We start from the raw sequence: 27,653 nt of genomic DNA on the forward strand, positions 1-27,653 counted from the left end.
GGCCCCACTTGGAAAGTGGGGGTCGAGTACAGTGACCCCGGCGCTGATTTCCCAGGGTGTCCTCAGTGGTTATCTGGAAAGCTGTTGGGACCCCCTGCATGCCCTACATGACGGCTGGCTGTCATTGTCAACAGCCTGGCCGCTGGGCTCCCGTCCCCGGTCCCTCTGGAAAGCCCAGATAAAAGCTGTCTCCCTAATGAATGTACCTCTCCGCCAAGCACGGCTGTCACCACCGGGCTGTGACGCTGAGGACCTGGCGACAGCTCCAGCTCTGTACAATTAAGCAACTCGGTGGGGCTGGAAGCGGACGCGTCAGTGCCTGGGTATTGATTTCCTGGTGGGACCTCAGCCCAGACCTCCACAGGGGCCTCTGCTGAAATGGGAGGCCGCGCAGTGGAGTCCGGCTCTAGGAGAGAGGCCCGGGTGTCCGAGGAGCCTGGGCTGAAACGTGTCCCCTCCCTCCCCAGCAGCCACCTATGCGTCCATCTTTCAGGATAATATTGGTTAAGACACAAAAAAACGAACAATGTTCATTTTGAGAGCATCATTTAAGGTCTAACTGGAGCTACCCTGGTGACCCATTTTATAGACCAGGGAAACTGAGTCCCAGAGAGGCAGAGCTCTTGGCCCAAGGTCACACAGCTGAGGTTCAAGTCTGGTTCTGTCTGACCCCGGGAGTCAGCTCTGGGCCGGGCCTCAGTTTCCCCAGTTGGGAAACGGTCACTGAAGACTGGGTTCGTTCTTTCTTTCTTCTGGGTTTATTTGAAGTTGGTTAGGAAGGATGCCCAGAGGCTAGTCTTTCATTCCCAGGATGGCACAAAGGGTAATTAATAATAGCTAACGCTTCCCACTACCCATGTGTACCATTTCAAAAACACGAATTACATTAATTATATTGATATGAATAATAATATTAATAAATTGTATTAATTCATAGCTGTTCCTAATGCTGGAACTTCCCAAATCCCCAAATGGGAAACTGAGGTGTAAGGAATTGAAAGAATTTGCCTGTCCGCCTGCTTGCCTGTCCCCCCAGGTCCCCTCTGATGGACTGTCGTTTCCCCAGCTGCTGTGAGTGCTGCTGATAAAGACCACACAGATGCCCCCTTCTGCTGAGAATTGTCCCTGGTCCCTCAGGGCCACCTCACCCCAACTGTCCTCCCAAGAGGGGACAACCCTCAAACGATGGCCATCTGAAATATGGATACTAAAAGCTGGCCCAGCCAGGCACACGGTGCACGCCTGTAATCCCAGCAGCTTGGGAGGCTGAGGCAGGAGGATCGTGAGTTGGAGGCCAGCCTCAGCAGTTTAGCGAGGCCCTGAGCAACTTAGTGAGGACCTGTCTCAGAATAAAAAAAAAAAAAAAATTGAGACACAGAGATGGAGGTGGAGATGGCCACGGGCTGTTGGGCTCAAAGGTTCCCAGGATTCATCTCTAAGCCCAGGAGCCAAGAACTGCTGCCCACTCTTCTAGCAAAGCCAGAGGGGAGAACCTCCCTCCCCACCCTAGTATGGCTGCCCTAGCAAACGGATACAGAGTCCTGGTGAAAGGGACTCCTGACATGGGGCCACCTCATCATATGTGGGACGACTCCGAGGAGCTGGGATCCTCCAAGCCTTTCCTTTCCCCCAGAAATGGACTCTGAGTAGAAGAACCCCGAGCCTGAGTTCTCCCGCCTCCTGGTTCTGGGGTGGGTCCAGGTCTGACCAATCAGAATGCTCCACTTTAGCCACACATACGCTGATTGGCTCAGGGATAGGCACATGACTCAAGTCCATCCAATGAGCCTCAAGGTCAGCTCTATTGGAAATCTGGGAACTGAGTTTGCATTCATCCTCAATATCACCACCAGAGATGCCTCCTTTGACCCCCTGAACGGAAATACCAGTGCCTCCCCATCCCTTGTTTGGTTTTATTTTTCTGCACCGCACTTATCACTATGGACACTGTTTCTTCCTCTGGACAAGATTGTTATTATTAGACTGTATAGAAGCAGCAATGGTCACTTTACTGTTATCTCCCGAGTGGATTTGGTTGAGTGGGTTTGGCAAGGTGATTCTTGTTCAGGATCACTTCTCATGTTGCAACCCAAAAGCTTTAGTTCAAAGGCTTCTTTACTCACATACCTGGTAGACACCTGAGACTACAGGTGAAGGTGTTGACTGGAAAACCCACCCATGATCTATCCATATGGACTAATAATCTATTAGTCAGCTTTCTGCTACTGTAATAAAATACCTGAGATAATCAACTTAAAAAGAGGAAAGGTTTGTTTTTGCTCACAGCTTCAGAGGTTTGCATCCAGGATTGATTGGTCCCATCTCTTTGGGCCTATGGTGATAATAATGGCAAGAGCTCACTGGAGAAATGTCTGCCCACCTCATGGTGGCCGAGAAGTGAAAGAGACAGGAAGGGACAAGGAACCCAACATCTCTTTCAAGGACATGTCCCCAATGACCTCGCTTCTTTCCATTAGTCCCACTTTCCAAAGGATTCACCACCTCCCAGTAGCAGCACAGGCTGGTGGCCAAACCTTAGGTCCTTTTTAAAGGGACACTTGTCCTAGCTGTGGCACTTGAGCTTCCTCACAGCATGGAGGCTGAGCTCCAAGAGCGAGTGTCCCCAGAGAAACAGGTGGAGGCTGTGCGTGTTGGGTGATTGAGGCTCGAAAGTCACATAGCACTCCTTGTGCCACAGTCACATGGCCACTCTGATTCTAGGGAAGGAAGCAGAGACCCCACCTCTCCAGGGAGAGCAATCAGTGTCACCTTGAATGAAGAGAACGTGGAGGGGGAGATGTCTCTGTGGACACCTTGGAAATTGCAGTGCCACAAATGTCTCTTGGGGCTAGCAGTAAACAGGATTGTGGGTGTTACGGTCTGGATGGGAGGTGTCCCCCAAAAGCTCACGTGTGAGATGATGCAAGAGGGTTTGCAGGAGAAATGATGGGGTTATGAGAGCCTCAACCCAATCAGTGAATGAACCCCCGATGGGATTCACTGAGTGGGGACTGGAGGCAGGTGGGGGAGGCTGGAGGAGGTGGGCGTGCCAACTGTAAAGTGCTGTGCACACCTGCACCGGGTTGTCTTGACTGATTTAGGGAGAAGGCTTGAGGGGGCCAGGAAGTTGTTTAGAAGATGGGAAGACAAGAAGTGGGAAGGGGTGGGAGCCCCTCCCTGTCACCCTAGGAGAAGCTTCCGGAAATTATCACAGAAGGGAGGGGGACTCTGGTGGGTGAGGGGTCTGGAGCAACAGGATATGAGAGCAGAGGATGGTGCTGCCATCCTGCCCCTCAAGTGCCTGTCGCGCAGGGCAGGAAGAGCTCCTCCCAGTCAACCCCACGCTTCTCACCTTAAGACCTCCGTGGCCCCTTGGTGGCCTCTCTGTCTCCTCTGTCCCTCCACAGTGGCCAAATCGGCCTTATAAAGGTAAAGCTAATCCTGTCCCTCTTGGCTGCAGACTGGTTTCTGGTGGCTCAAATTAAGATGCACGTGGCCATCGTCCTGCATCTGGCCTTCTGCAGTTGCTGAGGCTGGCCTCCAACTCACGATCCTCCTGCCTCAGCCTCCTGAGCAGCTGGGATTTCAGGCATGCACCGCCACATCCAGGCGCTAATTTCTTTTTGAATGAATGTGTTCAGGCTGCAGGTATTTAGGCAAGGCATATCGGCGGTCTGGGTCAGAATGGACACTTTATTAAAAAAAAACAACAACCAACTCAGTTACATTTAATAAGCAAAACAAAAAGAGATAATCACCATCAAGCAGATGTGATAGCAAGCACCTGAAGTCCCAGCTATTGCAGAGGCTAGGGCCTGGCTCCAGAATTTCCTTCTCTATAAACCTTCGCTGCTCCTCCTCGGGCCACCCCTAGTTGTGTCTCACTCAGGGTCAGACACCGTTCCCAGCCCTCCTGGGCCCTCCTGCTTCCTGACCCTTCCCCAGCCAAGTTCCTGGGAGAGGAACTTCTGGGGCCCTTTGGACCCAGGTCAACTTTGCAGCTCTGCTTCCCTCTGGTGGTAAAAATCGGTATTGCACAAACCTGGTGATTGAACTCAGGGGCACATCCCCAGCCCTATTTTGCATTTTATTGAGAGAAAGGGTCTCACTTCTCCCCCCACCCTCCGGAAGTGTTCCCAGTCTTAGACGCTAAGTTTCCTGGTTTTTACAGATTTGCCATGAATTCAAAGTTCATATCCTACTCTGCAGGTTAAAAAGATATATATCTGGGGCCAGATTTGGAAGGAAAATAAGAGCCACTTTGGAGTTTCGGAGGTAAGTCCCCCATTTTACAAAGAATATAAGAGGAGAGGGGGAGGAGCTACTCTGTCACCAGCAGGTGACTTTTCTTTTTTCTTTTTTTCTTTGGTACTGGGGATGGAGCCCAGGGGTGCTCATCCACTGAGCCACATCCCCAGCCCTTATTTTAATTTTGAGACAGCATCTTGCTCCGTTACTGAGGGTTTTGATAAATTGTGGAGGCTGGCCTCAAAACTGTGATCCTCCTGTCTCAGCCTCCAGTCACTGGGATTATAAGTGTGCACCACAGCATCCTGCTCCTCTGTTGGGTCTTAAGTGACCAAGGCAGTGAGGAGAGCTGGTGAGGCAGCGAGAGAGAGGAAAGAGATGGTGAGGGGAAGGTCCCCTGGAAAATGGTGGGGGCCTGGAGTCATGGGAACAGAGCGGACAGAGGGGCGCCGTAGAATAGGGATTGATTTAGGAGACGAAATGAGACAGGGAGGGGGGAGGCCAGAGGTGCCCGTCTCTAAGAGGTTCTGATCAGGAGGGAGGAAGATGGATGGAGGTGCAACTGTTGATTGTGAAAGTCCCCAAGGTCGTCCTTGTGGAGGTGCCCAGGGGATGGCTGGCTGGGCGGGTGGGTCTGAAGCAGGGTTGGGGAGGTGGATTTGCCTGTCCCGTGCTCACCAGGTGTCCCACACAAGTGGCTTCTGGACCAAACTTACCACATGGACAGATATTGTTTGGTCTGTGCAATGTTTTTAGAACCTGATCTCAGTAGTGCATGATGGTGCACACCTGTCATCCTAGCGACTGAGGAGGCTGAGGCAGGAGGATCGAAAGCTTGAGGCCAGCCTCTACCACCTGTCAAGAGCTTATCTCAAAATAAATAGTAGAAAGGGATGGGGTAGAGCACCCCTGGGTTCCATCCCCAGTGTCCAAGGAGGAGGAGGAGGAGGAGGAGGAGAAAGAAAAGAGAAATTTAAAAAGAGGCACAGGAAAAAGAAAGGTTTCTAAGTCTTTTGTTTTTTGTACCAGGGATTGAACTCAGGGGCCCTCGACCACTGAGCCCCCTCCCCAGCCCTATTTTGTACTTTATTTAGAGACAGGGTCTCACTGACTTGCTCAGGGCCTTGCTGTTGCTGAGGCTGGCTTTGAACTCTTGATCCTCCTGCCTCAGCCTCCTGAGCTGCTGGGATGACAGGTGTGCGCCATGGTGACCACTTAGGTTTCCTCTTTTACCACCAAGTTGCTTTCCCCAGAACCCACCATGGTCACCGTTTCACTTTTTCAATTTCCCCTCCTTTCTCTCCATCTTAGTTTGAGACTTAAAAGATAGGGAGGGGTTTTCTTGAAGATGCAGATCTAAGTATGGCCACCAGGTGTCGCTAGAGAGCCAGAAATCGCCGGAACCCTGTGGCAAGGTTGTGGCCTCAGAACCCCAAATGGGACTATTTGAATGGTAGAGAAGCAGTTCTAGAATCTTGATTTGGCAACTCCGTGAATACCACCTCCAGGCCTTGCAAAGGGGAGGGAGACCCCGGTATCTCCTTTCCTGTCAGTTAATGCTAGTGGTTAAGTTATTCGTTGAGCACCTACTTGGTCCGCACGTTAGGTGGCATGCATTGAACTTCGACCAGGATAGGTTTCATGCTGTATCAGAGGAGTCTGGAAGCTGAAAACATCAACAAACAAAAGGATACGGTAAATCCCAGGTTGTGATACAGGTTGTTGTACCTGGGCTGGCCCCAGCAATGGTCCCCGTGCCTGTGTGGCTCCAGGGCCCTGGGAGATGCTTGTCGCCCACGTTCAGACCCAGCCAGGTGACACTCTGTGGCTCCGCAACTGCTTTGTGGCAGGGACCAGCGGGCTGGTGTGACAGTGGACCTAACCAGGAAACCCCTCCCTGACAGGAGTGGAGTCCAAGCCAAGGTCACCACAGCTGTCCAGAGTCACTTTCTACCTGGAGGCGTCCTCTTTCCGGGCCAAACACCCCTGTTCCTTGCATTATCTCTGCAAGCCAGAGGCATTGTGCCCTCAAGGTAGTCTGTCCTGGTCCCTGACTCATGAGCTTGGGGAGAGAGCTGAACAGGACAGCTCCCTTATTATATGAGCAAACAGGGACACTGATCCTATGGGTGTCATAAGGACATCATACGGGAGTGCTGAGCACTCAGGTGGGGAACCCCAGCCCACCCCAGAGCCTGGCCACAGCCTAAAATGCCTATTCAGTCACCTGAGCTTTATTGGTCACCACTGTGGTGAGATCGAGTGGTGGCCAAGACAGTCCCCTGCTTTTGTATACTCCTGGTCCCACAGAAGGGATGAGATGAAGTGTCCCAGCATCTGCTGACCAGAAAGGGACTGGACCCTGTGTCTTGCATCATTTTGCATTGCTGTAACAGAATACCAGAGACTGGGAAAGTTATAAAGCATGGAGATTTATTTCTGACAGTTCTGGAGGCCAGGAACTCCAAGGTTGGGGGCGGGGCCTGTATCTGGTGGGGGCTATATCTGGTCTATGGGCTCCTTGCAGGATGGAGGTCACTGAACTTTTTCTGTCTCACCTCAACAAACCCAAGAGAGAGGAGGCTCAGAGAGCAGGAAGCTCCATCCCCAAGGTCAGCAAAGCCGCACATGCGCACATAAGAGGATTTCCTATAGCTCAGATGTGGCCCTCGCAGGGCCTGGCCTGGTCATGCTCCAGAGGAGCACCCGAAGGGCCAGGAACAGAGAGAAAAATCAGCTGAGAAAAGTGTCACCAGCAAGCAGTAAATGTGTGGCTCACAGAGTATCGAAGAGGGGGGAAGAAAAGACCAGAGTTGGGGTGGGGGGTTTGTCTCCAGAGTCGCCTCTCCCCAGTTTTATACACAAGTCATACTGAAGCCGGGCACGGTGGCACAAGCCTGTTATTCCAGCGATTCAGGAGGCTGAGGCAGGAGGATTGCAAATTCAAAGGTCAGCCTCCACAACGTACTGAGGCCCTAAGCAACTTGGTGAGACCCTGTCTCTAAAACATATATGTAAAAAAAGGCTGGGGATGTGGCTTGTGGTTCAGTGCTCTGGGTTCAATCCCCAGTAGCTAAAAATAAAAAAATAAAAATCTCTTCTCAAGTCCAACCCATTTTATTTTCTCCTGCCACCCGCTGTCCCATTTATCGCACAGAACCCAGCACCCCATGCCTGCTAGGCACGTGCTCTACTCCTGAGCCACATCTCCAGCCCCAACTTATCTTCATGTCACCTGAGGTACCCTTCCAGGCCTAGCTTATTTTTTTTAATTGGGAAAACACTTTCTAGGGTGTTCTCTTACCTGGGATTAAGCAGAAGCTCCCTTCTAGAAGGAATAAATAGCTTTTCATTCAATGTCAGCCCATTTCTGGGAGCATGTCCTATGTATGCTGTACCAGGTGGACAGAAGGAACCAGCAGGCCCTGCCCCCAGGGAAGGGACATGGCCGGTGCAGAGATATTTGCTGACCGCATTTCACTTTTTCTTTTTCTCTCTGGGGCGTTCAGAAAAATCGTGAAAGAAATCCGACCTGGACTCGGGTGACTTGGAAGAAGGAAAGGAGACACAGCTTGAGATGTTCCCCACAGCCATTGGCCAGGGGAGGGTTAGGAAGCGGGTGGCCAAACAATTTGTCCCAGACACAGGATACTTCTGAGACGGGGAGGAGGCGCTATTAATAATTGCTGGGGGACAACAGCTCTCACAGCAAGTGGGTGATCTTAGTAGTTGTGAGAAGCTGGGGCCCAGGCAACTTTGGGGACTATTTCAGAGGGGAAGTACCCAGTGTCCTGTAGCCTGGAGGGACTGTCAGACCCTGTAGAGAAATGGCCAGGTGTGGAAGGTCAAAGCGAGTTCTCTGCAGCTGCCCTGGGCTGTTTCTGGTACCTCTGAAGGGGCGTAGGGTACCAGGGATGTGGCTCAGTGGTACAGCGCTTGCCTAGCATGAGGCCCTGGTGACATGGCTCTGTGGCTGCCAAGCTGCGTGAACCCGCCATACAGGGGTGGCTGGCCTGAGTAGTGAGCCAACCAGTCGTCCTGAGAAGCCAGGTTAGGGTCCAGGCAAGGCTGCAGCCCTAGCTGAGGACCTCTACCTCTCCCTTCCTGATCTGCATGAGGGTGGAGCCTAGAGAGTTGACCAATAGCGCTAGTTTCCAAGCCCTAATTAGCATGAAATTGGACCAATAGCGTGTCTCCAAACCCTAATTAGCATAAAATGGAACCAATCCCATTGGTCATTTTTCAAACCCTAATTAGCATAGTTTGAGACCAATATTAGTCCTTTTTCCAAGAACCACACTCCATGCAGTGCTCTAGATCCGCAGCACCCCGACACCCCCGAGATGTGCAATTCAGACTTAAATCCCTTGCGTCCCCTAAACAGGGAGAAAAGAGAAGTAAGGTAAATCTGACTGGGATTCAGGGCTAACAAGAGCATTATTACTTTTCCAAACCCTCATTAGCATAAGTTTAGACCAGCAGTCCCATGCTAGAACATTCTATGGGAGAAAACCTGCTGTCACCCTCTGGCACAGGACACCCCGGTTCTTTGTTCTTTTTCCAGGACTTGTACTCACTCATCCTGAAGTGTGGATTTCGTTCTTCAAATTCACACAAGAATTGGGAAAGAAGAAATGGATGGTGAGCGGCCGGGGGCTGCCCCACAGGAGGACATGGTGTACCCTTGACAGAGGCGACAGTTCTCAGCCTCACGCAGACCCCCCACCCACCAGCAGAATTGGAGAACGTGGCCCTGCGTGCCAGTCGCATCTAAAAACTTCATTCTCAGGATCTCTTTCACGCACTTACTGTTGGTTTTTTTTTTTTGGGGGGGGTGGATACTGAGAATTGAATCCACGGTTTTACTGAGTCTAGGACTTAGAAATGACAGTGGATTTTGACTTCTAAAACAATGATAATACAGTTTCTCAGTCTCCCCTGCCTCCTGTGGGGTTTATATAGTCCTTGGGGTCAGGGGTATTGTTCCCACCTTATGCTAATGAGGGTTTGGAAAAAGCACCAATGCTATTGGTCCAAATTTATGCTAAGTTTTGGAAACTAATGCTATTGGTCAACTCTCAAGTCCCAATTTGGTTACTGTCTGCCCCACTTCCATCTTCTTGCTCCAGGTCAGGAAGCAGGGACTTGAGGTCTGTTTGGTGTGTAGCGCTGCATGGACCCGGCTTCTGTAGCAGGCGTCCATGCAGTGTCCATATCTGGTGGCCACAGGACGAAAGGTGGGCAGCCTTGGTTGGTAGTGTTTCACATCGGTGGTGCCCTGTGGTGGCCCCAGGCAGCAAGGCGCTCCCAACTACTCGGGGCCACTGTTCCACGACTTTGCTGCCACTTCTCAGCAGGGACCCATAGGTCCGCTGCCAGTGCATAGCCACAGACCCTTGTCACTACCACTGAGTCACATCCCCACATCTTCCTTTTCTTTTGATATTGGAAATTGACTGCTGGGGTGCTTCACCACTGAGCCACATGCCTGTCTATTTTAATGTTTTATTTGGAGACAAGGTCTCCCTAAGTGGTTGAGGCTGACCTTCAACTTGCAATCCTCCTGCCTCAGCCTCCTGAGTCGCTGAGGTTACAGAAATAGCCCACTGTATCTTGTGGGCTAATGCATTTTACTTATTTATTTATTACTTGTAGTTGGATACAATACTTCTATTTCGTTTATTTATTTTTATGTGGTGCTGAGGATCGAACCCAGGGCCCTGCACGAAGCGGCAGCAGAGCCTCGGAGCACCGGACTGGTGGCCCTGGGTGGGCAACAGCGACTTGCAAGCACATACTGTCCCAGGACAGCAACCTCCTGCTTCCTGACCTGCAGGGAGGAAATAGAAGTGGGGTATCTCTGAATGGAATTCTCCAGTTGAGAACTGACCAATAGCGTTAGTAGGATTCCAAACCCTAATTAGCATGAGTTTGGACCAATGGGAATGACCCAAGTGCTATATAAACCTTTAGCTGGGGATGTGGGTGCAAGAATATTGCTGTGGGTTTCTCACCTGTGGGTGGAGAGTTTTGGTCTTGGTTTGTGAATTTCATATTTCAAACGCTCTGGTTAAGAACCTTGAGAGAAGGTGGTGAGTTGCTGGAACATTTGAGGGTTTAGGGTTAAGGTTAGTTCTTAAGAGCTGCCATGTTTCTTGAATATCTGTCTTAAACACTATTGATTTCACTGAGCTTGATTCTTAGCACCTCGTTTAAAAAACAGTATAGGTGCTTGAGGGTTAAATGGGTTGGAAAGTTGTCTTAGATAAATAAAAACCTAAGCAGAGGTATGAATGGACAGAGGAGGCGGGTTACAGAGGCTGTTAGAAGTTTGGTGGTGAAGGCTGGGTTGAGGCTAGCTCAGCGAGTTAGTGCTTTTCTGGCATCTGTGAAACCCCATGTTCCATTCCCAGCACTGTCCAAAAATAAAAATTAAATTAAATTAAAAAGCTAGGGCCTGGTGCAATGGCACATGCCTGTAATCCCAGTGACTCAGGAGGCTGAGGCAGGAGGATTGTAAATGGGAGGCCAGCCTCAGCAATTTGGATAGACCCTGTCTCAAAATGAAAAGGGCTGGGTATGTAGCTCAATAGTGATGGATAGGCACCCCTGGGTTCAATACCTGGTAGCAAAGAATAATAGTATAATAGCCAAATTAGGCTGGGGGGCCATTTGAGGTTCTAGGTGGTGGTGGTGGAGGTGGAAGTGGTGGTGGAGGTGATAAGCCAGATGCATGAGTTTGTGAAGGTAGATAAGAAATTTCCAGCCCCAAATGAGGTATTGTCATTCCTTGGTATCCTGTATCCAGTAGGGATTGGGTCCAGGACCCTCCTAGGATATCAAGATCCCTAATACTCACGTCCCTTATATAGAAGGGCACAGTCTTTGTATAGAACCCATCTAGCTGTGTGTGTGTGTGTGTGTGTGTGTGTGTGTGTTGGTACCAGGGACTGAACCCAGGGCTGCTTTACCACTGAGCCACATCCCCAGTCCTTTGTATATTTTGAGTCAGGGTTGCCCTAAACTCCTGAGGACCTCACGAAATTGCTGAGGCTGGCCTCGAACTTGCAATCCTCCTGCCTCAGCCTCACGGTGCCTGGCCTCCTATATACTTTAAATCCTCCCTAGTTGACCTGTAACACCTAATGCAATATCAATGCTCTGTTGGCAGCTGTTATACTACATTTTTTAAGGCAAGAATAGCAAGGCAAAGAAAATCTGTACATGTTCAATACAGACACTTTTTTTTTTCTGGAATATTCTCTGTCCTTGGTGACATCCCCCAAAGTGGAACCCTCAGAAGGACAGCCCTGTTTGCAGGAGTGAGAGGGCCCTCCCCAGGCTCCTCAGCCCCCCTCCTGGATCCTGGCTTTGCTCCTCCCCACTGAGAGAAAACAGGAATCAAAACTGGGTTTTTTTCTCAAAGTCTTTCTTTCCCAACTGACCTCCGCTTGGGTTGTGTTTCTGTCTAATCTGCCTCCAGCCCAGGGGCAGGGGTGAGCACAGAGGCCTAAAAATACCCTGAGCTGCCAGGTTGGCTCACATCAACCCCTCGCCAGCAGGACACCTGTCCCTCGGGCTTCCCTCCTCCCTCCTGGGAACTTTCATTCCCCTCAATCAGAGGCCGGGGGTGGGATGCGGAGGGACAGTCTGAGATCCAAGGTGCAGAGATGAGCGCTTTCTCTGGGGTCATCTTTCATGGCCTCCCGTGTGTACAGCTGGGGACACCCCGGTCCCAAGAAGACAGGTTTTCTTATTATCCTGCCTGCCTTTCCCCTCTCCCCCAACAGCCTTCAAAACCCTGATCTTGCCCTGTGTGGTGGAGCACGCCTGTAATCCCAGCAGTTTGGGAGGCTGAGACAGGAGGATCACAGGTTGGAGGCCAGCCTCAGCAGCAGCGAGGCACTAAGCAACTCAGTGAAACCCTGATTCTAAATAAAATACAAAATAGGGCTGGGGAGGTGGCTCAGTGGTTGAGCACCCCTGGGTTCAACCCCCAGTACCAAAAAAAAAAAAAAAAAAAAAAAAAAAGCCCTTATTTCTCTGTCACACACAAAAACAAACTTCCAAAGAGAATAAAGCCAGAAGACTCCTGGTTGGGCATCCCAAGTCCTGGCTCTCGTCACCAGGGGTGGTGGTGGCCATTCACTTCCCCATGGCCCGTTTCTTCCTTTGTGAAACTAAGGGATGGGAGATGGGGTCGGATCTTTTAAAAGGGTGTTCTTCGGGGTTCTACATGGATGTGAGGGGGTGGCAGGAAAGCTGGAGGTGGGGGAGTCTCTGAAGACACATCTCCCTGTCACCTAAAGCTTCTCTGCTTTGGTCTGTGTTCTAGGAATCACTGTAAGATTTTATCTGGGGCTGGGGTTGTGGCTCAGCGGTAGAGTGCTGGCCTAGCACGTGCGAGGCCCTGGGTTCGATCCTCAGCACCACATAAAAATAAATAAGTAAAAAAAAAAATATTTTATCTGACGCTGAACACGGTGGCATGTGCCTGTAATCCCAGGGACTAGGGAGGCTGGGGCAGGAGGCCGGCCTCAGAAATTCAGAGAGGCCCTAAGCAACTTAGTGAGACCCTATCTCAAAATAAAAAATAAAGGACAGAGGAGGACCTGTCTATTGAGAAGGCTTGAAAACCACACTTTCAGGGGAGGAAGTGTCCCTTGGGCCCCCACAAACTATGATAAGCTATGTCTGCTATCATATCCCAGTTTAATTTCTTTCTTTCTTTTTTAAATTTGTTTTTTGGTACCAGGGATCGGACCCAGGGGCACTTAACCACTGAGCCACATCCTCAGCCCTTTTTTATATTTTATTTTGAGACAAGCTCTAGCTAACTTGCTCAGGGACTCAAATTGTGAGATTAGCTCAAAATCCTCCTGCCTCAGCCTCCTGAGCTGCTGGGATTACAGGTGTGCGCCACCAGGCCCAGCCCCAGGTTGCTTTCCATGACGCATCCACCCTGAATGGTTTGCTGTTCTCCACTGTTCTACCTCATCCCTGGTCATTTACATATGACTCTTGCTCTCTCCTGCTCCCTTCTGGTTACTTGTCTCATCCTTTAAGCCACTGGTTGGGCACCCTCTGATCCTGAAAGTCTTCCAAACCCTCAGACATGCACAAAGGTCTCCTAAGAGTTGTCACAGATCTAAGCTCTTTGTTAGCACTTAGTTCCTCTGCAATTGCCTACACACCTGTCCATCTGTCATCAGAGAGTATCTGAGGTTTAATCCCAGTCCTGCCATTTCCCAGCTGTGTAATCCTGAGCAAGTGACCTAATGTCTCTGTGCCTCAGTCTCTATGTATCTAACATACTATCAGCAAATTAAAAAAATGCTTGCTATGTACCTGTTCCTGTCTTATGTAACTTTAACACATTTAATCTACACAACATTCCTGTGAGAGTGGTACAAAACCATTCATTTGAAAAGAGGGGAGCAAAAAACAACCCCAAGGCACAGAGAGACTTAATAATTTGCCCAAGGTCACACAGTTTGTAAGTGACAAGTCAGAATTCAAACCATGCAGTTCAACTGCCTTGGTTTCTTAAGGTACTCTTTTTCCATTGGTCTAAGGTGATTTAAGCCTAGGGGTTTAAAATAAAAATGGAATGGGGCATATTTTTATGATTTTTTAAAATTATTACATTCTCTCATTTACCATCATGGGACCATAGCATATCAGAGCTGAGTAGGATGTGTTAAATAAATATAACAATCATAAAAACTAGCAGTTACTGAATATGTTATGTATCAATCATGAGCTAATATATTTTTTGTTAGCATATACTTATTTTTAATTTATTGTTTATTTATTTGTTTTTACCAGGGATTGAACTCAGAGGACTTGACCACAGAGCCCCATCCCCAGCCCTTTTTATTTTTTATTTAGAGACAACGTCTCACTGAGTTGCTTAGGGCCTCACTAAATTGTCGAGGCTGGCTTTGACCTTACGATCCTCAAGCCTCAGCCTCTTCCATCACAGAGATTACAGACACACTAGATACTAATTTTTGAGAGCAGTTTTAGTTTTGTTTCATAGTAAAATTGAGAAGAAGAAATTCCCCACATTCTTCTTGCTCCCAGGCCATAAACACCTCTCCTTCTGTCACACAGTCCCCTGGAGTGGCCCATCTGTTACAGGAATGAGCCTACACCAGGACATCAAAATCCCCCAGAGTCCAGAGTGGACACTTAATGTTTGTTGTATGTTCTGTGAAGCCAAGTTTCACATCAAAACTTGTTTCTGGGCTGGGGTTGTGGCTCAGGGGTAGAGCACTTGCCTGGCACTTGTGAGGCACTGGGTTTGATCTCAGCACCACATAAAAATAAATACAGGTGTTGTGTGCATCTATAAATACATATATATCTCCCCTTTGGTTTCAGAAGGAATAGAAGTTTTACCATGCATCCAGGAAGCAAGAAGTGAACAGGTGAAACTCATATGAGATTTTTAGGGTGAGGGACCCGTTCCAAATAATACAATTATAGTGAACATGTGTCAGGGTATATTTATTAGACCTGAACAAAGAGCTGGGAGCAGAAGCCCTGCCTTTCATCTCAGCTGCTCAGGAGGCTGAGGCAGGAGAATCTCTGAAGCCCAGGATAAAAGATCAACCTGGGCAACATGGTAAAACCCTTATCCCTTTAGAAAAAAAATATCTAAAAACCCCAAGGCAACCAAGGCCCAGCCAAGCCAATCAACACGGAGAACTCACCCTCACAAAATCAATGCTAGACACTGTATTGAAGCCCTACTGTGAATCTTCGAGTCTAGTGGTTTATATAGCCCCTGGTTCACTGCTATTGGTCCAAACTTATGCTAATTAGGGTTTGGAAATGTAACACTATTGGTCCAAATTTTTGGCAACCTACTAAGGCTATTGGTTAGATCTGGAGTCCTGACTTCCATTCAGTTCTGCTCCCATTCCATTTCCTCCTGGCAGGTCAGGAAGTGAGAGGTTGAGTCCTTTGGATGGTCTTTGGCATTATGTGTGTATGTGTGTGTGTGGGGGGGTCCTTGGGGAATATCTGAACTTCAGTTTTCTCATCTGAAAAACAGTGATAATAGTACTTATCCCAAAGTATCATTTTAAAGCTTAAACGTAAGAAAGATAACTCACTTTAAAAATGCACTAGCCCACAGGGTGCAGGGGCTTGCCTCTGTAATCCTAGCGGCTCAGGAGGCTGAGGCAGGAGGATTGCAAGTTGGAGGTCAGCCTCAGTAACTTAGGGATTCATTGTCTCAAAATAGAACATTAAAATGGCTGGGGATGTGGCTCAGTGGTGAAATAAGCCCGAGTTCCGTCTCCAGTACCAAAAATAAAGAAAAGAAAAATATGCGGAGGTAGCTCAGTGGTAGTGCCACGGCTGGAGGCGAGAAGCTATGGTAGGTAGTGGAGTGGGGGCCACGGCCATGTGGGTTGGAGTGCCTGGCGGCGTGGATCCTGCCACAAAGGCACCTCAGGCCTGAGGCACGGCGAGCCAGCACCCAGGCCAGCCAAAGAGCGCCAACCTGTCATCCTTGGGCCCCAGCCCTGTGCACTATTTAGACGCCTGCTGCAGAAGCCGGCTCCACTCAGGGCTACAGACCAAACCAAGATCCTGCTTCCCGACCTGGGGCCACACAGAGTGGGGCAGATGGGAAGCGAGGTCATGACTTGAGAGTTGACCAATTGCTGAGCACGATTCCCAAAATTTGGACCAATAGCTTTAGCAGGATTCCAAACCCTAATTAGCATAATTTTGAACCAATTGCATTGGTGCTTTTTGCAAACCCTAATTAGCATAAGTTTGGACCAATAGCAGTGAGCCAGGGGCTATATAAACCCCTACATGGAGTTGCCTGGGTGCATAGGGCAGATTTTAGTCTAGGACTTTGGGAGATTGAGCTTTGCCCTGGAATATCTTGGCCTTGTTTCTTGGTTTTGGTCTCCTTTTGAAACATAATCTCGCAAGTCCTGGTAGAATTCAGTCTTGCAACCTTAACCCACCATCCGAAGTGGAGAATTTTGCTTCAGTTGAATTATCCCATGTTCTAAAGGGAGTTGCAAGACTGGTAGGTGTAGCTGGCCAAATACCTGCATATTTAGACAGTATTGCCTGCAGGACACAGTGACACAGTTGTGACATTGCTGGTATGCAGAAGTTATCTGTCTTGTGCAGATTGTCACCTGCCTGTAAAATGCAAAATCTACTGTCTCACTATAATTAGGGTTTGGAAAAAGCACCAGTACGATTGGTTCGGACTTGTGCTAATGAGTGTTTGGAAACCTACTGATGCTATTGGTCCAGATTTTTGGAATCTTCCTCATCTAGCCCCACTCCCTCTGTGTGGCCCCAGGTCAGAAAGCAGAAACTTGAGGTCTTGGCTTGGTCTGTAGCACTGCATGGAGCAGGCCTCTGTAGCAGGTGTCCGTAGAGTGCCCAGGTGACAGGTTGGCACACCTTGGCTTGTGTTCGCCATGCCTCAGGCCTGCAGTGGTGTGTGGCCAGGTCCAGGCATCCAGATGCTCCAACGCACTCTGGCCACTGCTGCCCCATTCCATAGCTCTGCTGCCACTTCTCAGCAGGGACAAGTAGATCAGTTGTGTGACTTGGCAGCGGGAGAGCCCTCCTCTTTCTGCCTTCAAAATTTTGTCTTTGCCAGAAGGTCATATACTTGGAATCATGAACATGGCCTTTTCAAATTGGCTTCCTTCATAATATCCATTCAAGTCTCCTCCGTGTCTTTTCTTGGAGCTGATTTCTTTTTTGGTGCTGAATAATAAATATTCCATTGTCTGAATGCACCACCCTTTATTCTTCTCTAGGCTCTCTGGGTCAAAATTCTGGTAATTCATGGGGTTGTTCTGAGTATCTGTGCAGGTTTTTCTGTGGAAGCAGGTTCTCAACTCCTTTGGGTATGTGCTGAGGAGTGCATTTGATGATCGGATGATCAGAGAAGGTTTCTTTTTGAAAGAACTTGCCCAGCGGCCTTCCCAAGTGGCTGGGTCATTTTGCATTCCCACCAGCAATGAACGACAATTCCTGCAGCTCTCTATCCATGTTGCCATTTGGTGTTGCCCGTGATGGGTTTTGGTCATTGTGATAGGTACGTAGGAGCTATCTTGTTAGAATTTGCAATTCCACAAAGACATGATGCAGAACATGTTTTTATCGGTTTATTTTCTATCTGACCTTCCTTGGGGAGGTCACTCTTCTTTGGTGACATATTTGCATGGCTCAGTCTGCTGCAGAAATCCCTGTCTGAAGACCTTACCCGCCTTCCTCATCAGCTAGGAGAAAATGGAAGTAGGGCAGACCCAAGCTGGGACTCATCAACCAACAGCATTTGTACATTTCCAAATCTGAATTAGCATAATTTTGGAGCAACCGTGGAGTCCTTTCAAGTGGCTCTCTGTGCAGCAGTGCAGCTCCACAGCCTCCCCGCCTCCACCAAATACATGCAATTCAATTATTTCAATCTCTCATTTCCCCTAAGCAGGGAGAAAATGGAAGGCAAATCTAGACAGGGCTAATAGGATTATTAGTTTTCCAAACCCAAATCGGAATTGGAACCAACAGCTATGATAAAAGTGGTACATAAAACCCCAGAGTAGCTCTCTCAATGGAGAAAATCAGCTCTGTAGGTCCCCACTCGCACTTGAGGTTCAAATGTGCCTTATTTATTTCTTTTTTTGGTACCAGGGATTGAACTCAGGGGCACTCGACACTGAGCCACATCCCCAGCCCTATTTTGTGTTTTATTTAGAGACAGGGTCTCACTGAGTTGCTTAGGGCCTCGCTATTGCTGAGGCTGGCTTTGAACTCTCGATCCTCCTGCCTCAGCCTCCCGAGCTGCTGGGATGACAGGCGTTCACCACCACCCCCGGCTTGGTTTTTTTAATGAATCTATTACACTCACTCATTTTTACCCAAGAATTTCATTCTTCAAATTCAGAACCAGGAATGAATGGATGAAGAGCTGCCCAAGTTCTCAGCTTCAGAGTCTTGGAACCTTATGCACATCCCACTGATCAGAGTTCAGGGACTCCTCAGCTGCCAACAGTCTCTCCAAACTTTGGTTTCAAGGTCACCTTTGACATTTTGTTCATTCAGCATTGAGGCTTATGGGGGGGGCTACTAAAACTTGATTTCCCGGCTTGTAGTGACATGTGGGGTCTGTGTGAAGTTGCAGGCCTCTGTGTTGCAGCTGTTAACATCTGGCCACACCCTCCAGCACTACAGGTCTCATGGGCCACACCGCCCCCTGTTGCAGCTCTAGGCGATGGTCCACATTCTTCAGCCTTGCACCAGCAAATGGTAGGCCACGCCCCCCCAATGTTGTAGCTCACCCAACAATTTTCTCCTGAAACTGGAGTTTTGGAATAAAGCTAAATTCTCCCCTGCAATAGGCAAGTAAGAGCCCACATAAAGCTATAGGGATCTCATAACTGAAAACTAACTACTACAGCTCTCAGGAGTAGCTCCCTCCAACAACCTAACGCCGAGTTCTTCTTTCAGGGTTATTCCTGAATTGAAAGAATAAAACCTACACAAAGAATGAAGAGTTAAGTCCAGCACGGTGGCTCATGCCTGTAATCCCAGCAGCTCGGGAGGCTGAGGCAGGAGGATTGCAAGTTCAAAGCCAGCCTCAGCAACAGCAAGGCACTAAGCAACTCAGCGAGACCCTGTCTCTAATAAAATACAAAATAGGGCTGGGGAGGGGGCTCTGTGGTTGTAGGGGTTTATATAGACCAGAAACAGAGAGAATGTCCTAGGAGCATAGGTGGCTGAGACCCTGCCCTTCCTATGGTTACCTTTCCTACATACATCAATCTCCTTCCAATAAGTCGCTCTTGTGTCCTTGAAGCCTGTTGCTTTGCATTTCTACCACTTGAAAATAAAATAGACCAACATAGCTGAGATTATGATCCCCAGCGCTCCCACCTTGAGCCCCAGTAAGGCCACTGTTGGGGTTCTGTTCCCCTCCTGTTGAATGGCAGGGTCCTCAGTCCATCGGCTTTGATTCCCACGGAGGACACTGGTCTTTAGGTTATGAATAAAGCCATCTGTGTTCCTGTCCCCATCTACCCTGCTGGGCCTCCTGGGACATGTACATGGCCTACTTGTCTCAGGTGAAGGTCAGGTCAGTGGCAGGAAGCTGTGGTTTATGGGTATCAGCAGGAACAAGGGGAGGGGCTTGAACCATATTAGGTTCCCCTCTGAGGTCCTGGGGAGAGGCTGAGGAGTCTTCTCTATGCCAACAGAAAAAGAGTGCTCTTGATCCATTTCTTTTCTCAAAAAAAAAGTTGTTTAATATCTTTTTAGTTGTAGATGGACACAATCTCTTTATTTATTTTTTTATGGTGCTGAGGATGAGACCCAGTGCCTCACACATGCAAGGCAAGGACTCTACCACTGAGCTATAGCCCCAGCCCATGTCAAAAATTTTGAATGAGCCGGGCGTGATGGTGCACACCTGTCATCCCAGCGACTCAAGAGACCGAGGCAGGAGGATCACAAGTTCAAAGCCAGCCTAGGCAATTTAGCAAAGCCCTAAGCAGCTCAGTGAGACCCTATCTCTAAATAAAATACAGAATAGGGCTGGGGATGTGGCTCAGTGGTCGAGTGCCCTTGGGTACCAAAAAAAAAAAAAAAAAGATGATACTGGGATTGAATGCAAGGGCACTGGACCTCTGAGCCACATCCCCAGCCTCTTTTCATATTTATTTAGAGACAGGGTCTCACTGAGTTGCTTAGCTCCTTATCATTGGTGAGGCTGGCTTTGAACTCGAGATCCTCCTGCCTCAGCCTCCCGAGCTGCTGGGATGACAGGTATTTGCCACCACACCCAGCTACCAAAAAAAAATTTTTAATGAGATATAAATTGCATACAGTACCGCTGTGGGTATAGCTCAGTGGTAGAGTGCTTGCCTAGCACCTCTGAGGCCTTTGGCTGGATTCCCAGCATGCCACCCCCTACAACCCCCCATAAAAGGATTTGTGTACTTAATATAATTTTTTTTTCCAGTGCTGGAAATGGAAGCCAGGCCTAGTAAGCGCTCTACTACCAAGCCACATCCCCTGTCCAAAGTGTGCAAATTTTATTTTTAAAATTAATCATCTATTTTACAGTACAGGAGATGGAACTCAGGGGTGCTCTACCACTGAGCTACAAACCCTGCCCTTTTTGATGTTTTTTATTTTTATTTATTTTTTTTTTCAAATTTTGAGACAGGGTCTCAATAAAATGCCTTATCCTCCTGCCTCAGCCTCCTGAGTACTTGGGTTTCCGGGTGTAGGTGTGTATCAGCACAGCAGCATGCACACGTATTTCAGATGTATTTCTATGTACACACTGGGCCGTATAACCACAATGCACCTCAACTCCTTTGACCCCTTGCAGTCACCCCTTACTAATCTGATCTACCTCCATTTTCCTGGTAGTTTGGTGGTGTTGTGGTGGTACTGGGGACTGAGCCCAGGGGTGCTTAATCACTGAGCCACATCTCCAGCCCTTTTTATGTTTTATTTTGAGACAGGTCCTGGCTAAGTTGCTGAGGCTGGCCTCGAATTTGTGATCTTCCTGCCTGAACCTCCTGAGCTGCTGGGATTACAGGTCTGTGCCATCAAACCTGGTTCTCATTTGTGAGTTCTGCCTGTCCTTGAACTTCATGGAATCACACATTGTGTCTACTTTCTCCCACTCAAAAAAATATTGAGGGTTCCCCCCACCTTTTTTTTTTCAATACTGAGGAATGGATCCAGGGCCTCCTGAGGGCTAGGTAGGTGCTCTATCACTGAGCTACATCACCACCCTTATTTTATTTTATTTAGACAGAGTCTTGCTAAGTTGCCCAGGCTGGTCTGGAAATTGTGATCTTCCTGCCTGAGTCTCCTGAGTAGCTGGCATTACAAGTGTGTGCTGCCAAATCTAATATTGTCCCCAATACTCTTGATTTGCATGATACTCTTGCAACAATAGGTATCCAAGTCCTTTACATGTATATATTCACTTACTGCTTGTAGTTTTCCAATTCATACCTGTGCCTGAGAGGCAGGAGGTCTCATCTGCTTGGTGCTGTGACACAGGCCTGTTAATTTCTGTGAATCAGGAGGCTGAGGCAGGAGGATCACAAGTTCAAGGCCAGCCTCAGCAAAATGGCGAGACCCTGTCTCAAAAAATAAGAGGGGCTGGGTATGTGGCTCCGTGGTACAGCATGCATTTTGGGTTCAATCAGGTTATATTTCATTTAATAAGAATAAAATTATCATTTGTTCATTTATGAATTTCAAAAATATTTATGGAGCCCCTAAAGGTATATGAAGGGTCAGTGGATTCAGAATGGCAGAGATAAAGTCCCTGCACTCAAGGAGTTCACTGTCCAGAGAAGAAGGAAGAGATTTAAGGGGAAGTTTCATGCTTATGGGGATAAGAAAACAGAAGTTCAGGATGTTTTGAAAGTGCATCATGGGAGAAGCTGACCTTTGCTGTGGGGTGAGGGAAGACTTCCCCAATGAAATGACATTTAAGCTGAGCACCAAAAGGTCACCTCTGTTGGACAGAAAGTTATACAGACCCAGGAAACAGCTGAAGCAAAGGCCCTGAGGTGAGAGAGATAAACTAGTAAAATAATTAGAAATTAGAAGTCACTTAGCATATGATGATTTGTTATCTAACAGTTATTTGTCTTGCTGACATGGAAATAAATTCTTTGGGTCTGGGTCCTGGGGATTGAACCCAGGGGTGCTTTACCATTGAGCCATATCCCTAGCCCTTTTTTATTTTGAGACAGGGTCTTGCTAAGTTGCTTAGGGTTTCACTAAGCTGCTGAGGCTGGCCTTGAACTTTTGATCCTCCTGCCTCAGCCTCCTGAGTCACTGGGTTCTCTGTATCATGGTCAGTAGATATAACAGTCTTTTTTGGTCACTCTAAATCTTAATTAGTTTCTACTGAATTTTAATTTTGTGAAGCTACATTTCTCCCTCCTTCCTTTCTTTCTGCCTGCCTGTCTTTTTTCCTGCAGTGCTGGGGTTGGAACCCCAGAGCCTCACACACACCACAAAAGCACTCAGCTACCAAGTTATGTCCCGGAAGACTTTGAAGCCAATCTGGAAGGGGACAGAGAGTTTGCCCCATTTCTAGATGATGCTAATGTTGCTGGTCCTGGAACCACATTGTGGTTTTTTTTTTGTTTTGTTTTGTTTTTTGAGACAAGGTCTTGCTGAGTTGCTTAGGGCCTTGCTCAGTTGCTGAGGCTGGCCTCAAACTTGCAATCCTCTTGCTTCAACCTCCTGAATAGTGGGAATTACAGGCATGTGCCTCCACATCCAGCTTAGAAACCATGTTGGGAATAGTGAAGTTTTATATTAGAAGATCGAAAAAGGCCTTAGTTTCTTTCATTATTGTAAACTATTTTGTGGGATTGGGGTGGGGCTGCTGGGGATTGAATCCAGGACCTTTTGCATGTCAAGAATGTGCTCTACCACTGAGCTACATTGCCAGCTTCTGTAATTTATTTTAAAAATGATAATGTAGGAGCCAGGGATGTATCTCAGTAGTAGAGGACTTGCCCAGCATTGAATTCCTAGCACCACACACACATAAAAAAATTACATTGCAGTTTTTAATGTAGATAAAGAAGAAATTGATTTGAAAATTTAGTTTTTATATCATAGGTGGGATAATAGAGTTGCAATTGAAATCTTTTTCTAGTGTTTTCTATGTTAGGGAGAGTGAAATGAAAGTCAAGACATTTTACAAGTTGTTTTAAAATCAGTAATCTATTTAAATTTTTTTTTTAGTTGAAGATGGACACAATGCCTTTATTTCATTTATTTATTTTTATGTGGTGCTTAGGATCGAACCCAGTGCCTCCCATGTGCTAGGCAAGTGCTCTAACCACTGAGCCACAACCCCAGCCCCAGTAATCTATTTTTTGTAAGCATCATTACTTAGTTTTTCTTCAAAGAATTTTCTTTTTTGGCCATATTGGTGATTGAACCTAGGAGTGCTCTATCACTGAGTCCCCAGTCCTCTTTAGTTTTTATATTGACACAGGGTCCCTCTGTGTTGCTGAGGCTGGCCTCAAACTTACAATCCTCCTAACTCAGCCTCCTGAGGAGCTAGGATTACAGGGGCGCATCACCAAGACCAATAATTTTTTTTCCCCCTGAGAATGTCTTACTCTGAGATTTTTGAGATCATTATGCATGTTTAAGTTTTTTTTTGGTACATGGAATTCTTTTTGTGTATCATTTGACTTAATCATCAGATTTACTTAAAGCGTCATACCCAGCCAGTACAAAGCTAACCAACTGAGAGATTTGAAAGTCGAATTTTGGCTGGTATTTTACAATCTGTATCCTTTATTAATATTATCATAACAAAGAGGACTGCATACTCTTTGTAATTGAATTTTTGCTGGCATGATAGTTCCAATTCAATTTTCTCATCTCATGCTTAACAATAGTTGTTTTTTTTTTCTTTTTTGTACCAGGGGCACTAACCACTGAGCCACATCCTCAGTCCTTTTTATTTTTATTTTTGAGACAGGGTCTCACTAAATTACTTAGGGCCTTGCTAAGTTGCTGAGGCTGGCCTCGAGTGTTCTTCCTGGCCTCACAAACTGGGATGAGAAGGATGTCCCACCATGCCTTATAATCTCTCTTCCCAGAGAAGCGAGATTATACACTCGTTTTTCTTTACAATAGATGTTTTGTGCTTTCTATAATTTTGCATGATTAGAATCCTTAAAATGTTTGCTTTTTTTTTTTTTTTTTGGTTTTCTTCATGTTCTGTAATTATTTTGAGATTAATCAACAAAGTTTATGTAAGTACATCATTCTTTTTATTGCTGAATGTATTCTATCCTGTGGACATACCACTATTTATTTATTCATTCATCAGATTTTGAACATTTGTGTTAGTTTTTGTTGCAAATAAAGCTCATGCCGAACATATATTTTTTCTTATTATTGTTTCCTTTTTCTTGTTAAGAATTCAGACTGTAGTGTCCAAGTCACAGGGTAGTTGAATGTTTAATTTGTTTGTTCGTTGGCCTTTTGGTATTGGGGATTGAATCCAGGGATGCTTTACCTGCTGAGAGTCTTGTTAAGTTGCTAAGGCTGACCTCCAACTTGTGAACCTCCTGTCTCAGCCTCCGGAGTCACTGAGATTACAGGTGTGTGCCCCCATGCCTGCCCAATTTTTAAGAGAAACTGCTAAACTGTGATTAAAACAGTTGTTCCTTTTTGTTTTTCCATTACCAGTGTGTGTGAATTTCTAATTCTACACCCCTGCCAGTACTTAGTCTGGTCCATCTTTAATTTAGCCCTTTAAATTTTTTTTAAATAAATTTTTGTTTTAGTAGTAGATGGACACAATGCCTTTATTTTGTTGATTTATTTTTATGCGGTGCTGACGGTTGAACCCATTGCCTCACATGTGTTAGGCAAACTACCAAACTCACTACCACTGAGCCACAACCCCAGCCCAGCCCTTTAAATTTACTGCTATCTTTCTAAGGTTTCAATTACATTTCCCTTGGGATTCTTGATGTTGAACATTAAACAAAATAATTTTTTATTATTTTTAATATATTTTTTTTAGTTGTAGGTGGACATGATATCTTTTTTTCATTTTTATGTGGTGCTGAGGATGGAACCCAGTGCCTCACGCGTGCTAGATGAGCACTCTACCACTGAGCCACAACTCCAGCCCCCTTATTTTTGTTTTAATTAGTTATTATACATGACAGTAGAATGCATTTATACACTTTGTATGCTAATACATAGATGGGATATAATTTCTCATTTTTCTGAATGTACACGTTGTAGAATCACATTGGTCATGCAGTCACATATATACATAAAGTAATAATGTCTGTTTTATTCTACTATCTTTCCTATCCCCACATCACCCTCCCCTCCCCTCACTTCCCTCTACCTAATCTAAGGTAAGGCTATTCTTCTCTAGTGTCCCCTGCTTTATTTAAACAAAAGAATTTTATTGTTGCATTATAGTTACACATAATAGTGGGACATGTTATTACATATTTAAAATGCACATAACATCATTTGGTTAATTTCATTGAGCATTTTTTCTTGTTTTTTTCTTAACCAGTAAATCTTTGTTGAATATCTTTTCCTATTTTTTAATTTTTTTTTAGTTGTAGTTGGACACAATACCTTTATTTTTATGTGGTGCTGAGGATCGAACCTAGGGCCTGGCGCATGCTAGGCAAGCACTCTACCACTGAGCCACAATCCCAGCCCCAAATGTCTTTTCCTATTAAAAAAAAAAAAAGAGTTTAGCAATCTTTATCACTAACCATAATTATTATATGAGGCTAAGTGGCTCATATCAAGCATTAGATACCTTCATCTAAAATAAAGAGCAATTTTACCATTTCTTACTTTAGTCCAAAATATTTCTTTGACAGAATCTGTTAACATTTTAATTACTATAATGGGCTTTGTATATCAACCTGAGTAACAAAATGTACTCCTTTTTTTTGGTGATGTTTGTTTTCTGCATAAATATTCTAATTTGATGATACCAAATTTTGCCAAATAATGTTCCAGTTTTCATATGCTTAAAATTAATTAGTAAATGTCTGAAGGCTAAATATTGCCTCACCCAAATCAGAACAATTTAGATAATGTTTTCAAAACAGCATGGGCATACTCCCCGCCCTGCCCCCCTCATGTATTTTTGGTGCTGGGATGGTAAGCAGGTGTGGTACCAATGACCTAGACCCCCAACCCAAATTTCCCATGTTTAAAATCTATGTGCTCCTCCTGGTCCTCCCCTCTTCTACAGCCCCCCCACCTCCATTCGCCTTTTTTTTTTTTTTTTTTTCCAGTACTGAGGATTGGTCCCAGGGGTGTTTTAATATTGAGCTACATCCCCAGCCCTTTCATTAACTGGTTTATTTGAGACAAGGTGCTGCTAACTTGCCCAGGCTGGCCTCAGATTTGCAGTCCTCTTGCTTCTAGCCTCTCAGGTAGCTGGGATGTCAGGTGTGGGTCACCAGGCCAGCCTCTGGATTCCTTTTCTTAATAGTGTTCTTCCAGGAGCAAAACTTCATTTTGAAAAAGCTCAATCTGTCAATCATCTCATTTATGATTCATGCTTTTTGTATGCTAGAAAAAATTTTGCCTACCTTGAAGTCAGACTTTTTCTGTGTTTTCTTCTAAAAATTAATAGTTTTAGCTTTTACATTTAGATTGATCAATCATTTGGGGTCACTTTTCTCAGGGGTGTCCTTCGATGCTTCTGAAATCTATAAATGAATCTCCTATGACCTCAACTTGGAGTCAATCTTGCTACCTACCTTCACTCCTTCACCATTCATTCATAAGCCTGCCATTTTACTTGCTAAATAGAGTTCTTCCCTACTGTCGCCCTCCTCTCTTGCCTTGATGACATACTCTGTGGCTGGCTAACTGGCCTTCCTGCTCCAACTCTGAGACCATTTAACCCTCCACTGCTGAGCAATCATTTAAAAAGAGATATAACGTTCAAGTTACACTCCCTGTGACCATGCTGGAAAAATCCTCAAAGGGTTCCTCAAACTCTCAAAGTCCCAAATCACTTACTTCTTCCTACACTCAGTCTGCTCCACATTCGGGGAGGTCTTTCAACGCCCCTTCTGGCAATGTTGATACTGTCCACCCTCCCACCAAGTTAGCCCTTCCCGTTCGGCTTTTGGATTGTAGCCCCAACCTTCTCGACTAGTCTCCCCCATAAAGGTTGTCCCAGCACCATAGATCTCTCAGAGGAGGGATTACTAATTTCAAATTTGATTTTGTCTGATTCCCCCATGCACGTTTTCCTTCTCCATCGGCTCTCAAGACTTCAGGAGGCCAAGGACTCCCAGCTCCTCCGACATGGAAGAAACCTCAATACCTAAGTGATGACCTAAAAAAAAAAAATGGGGAAATTGGGAATAATAAAAGGAGGGGCTGGGCTGGGCTGGGGTTGTGGCTCAGGGGTAGAGCACCTGCCTAGCACACAGAAGCACTGGGTTCGATCCTGGGCAACACCTACAGATAAATAAAATAAAATAAAATAAAATAAAATAAAAAATCAAAGGACGGGCTGGTGCTGGCTGCTTGCGATTTCTTCAGCAGTTAAGTTCTTATATCTGATGTAAAATAACAGCCTTTGCCCTTTTCCCAGCAGCCCGCTAGGCGGAAGGAAGGCCTTCGAGGCTAAGGTAGGGAGCAGAAACGCGGGAGCCGGAGCGTCACCCAGAAATCCGCACAAAACTGCGCTGCTCAAGGGCGTCGTTCTCCAGAAATGGGGTTCTCCCTCAGGAGCTCGGTTCCCGCAGCTTTAGGTCGGGAGACGCTCACCTGGAACCGCTCCGCGACACACCTGCAGCCGCCCAGAGGCACCACATGGGTGGGCGGAC

General features: G+C 46.7%; 1 long non-coding RNA gene across 2 annotated transcripts; it reads right to left on the reverse strand.

The window, feature by feature from the left end:
• Window positions 1-1,648: 1,648 nt before the first annotated feature.
• On the reverse strand, window positions 1,649-27,644 carry LOC124079730 (uncharacterized). 2 transcript variants are annotated; one of them, XR_009225043.1, is made up of 4 exons: window positions 27,595-27,644; window positions 25,423-25,522; window positions 5,839-5,914; window positions 1,649-3,691 (listed from the first exon to the last, which is right to left on the reverse strand). It is a non-coding gene; the product is annotated as an uncharacterized LOC124079730 (long non-coding RNA). The 2 variants fall into 2 exon arrangements; XR_009225042.1 differs by lacking the exon at window positions 1,649-3,691 and having other exon boundaries at window positions 5,245-5,914.
• Between the last annotated feature and the right edge of the window lie 9 nt (window positions 27,645-27,653).

Source organism: Marmota monax, unplaced genomic scaffold (assembly GCF_021218885.2).
Source record: "Marmota monax isolate L192 unplaced genomic scaffold, Marmota_monax_Labrador192_F-V1.1 WCK01_AAM20220418_F8-fsc00028, whole genome shotgun sequence".
Taxonomy (NCBI): domain Eukaryota; kingdom Metazoa; phylum Chordata; class Mammalia; order Rodentia; family Sciuridae; genus Marmota; species Marmota monax.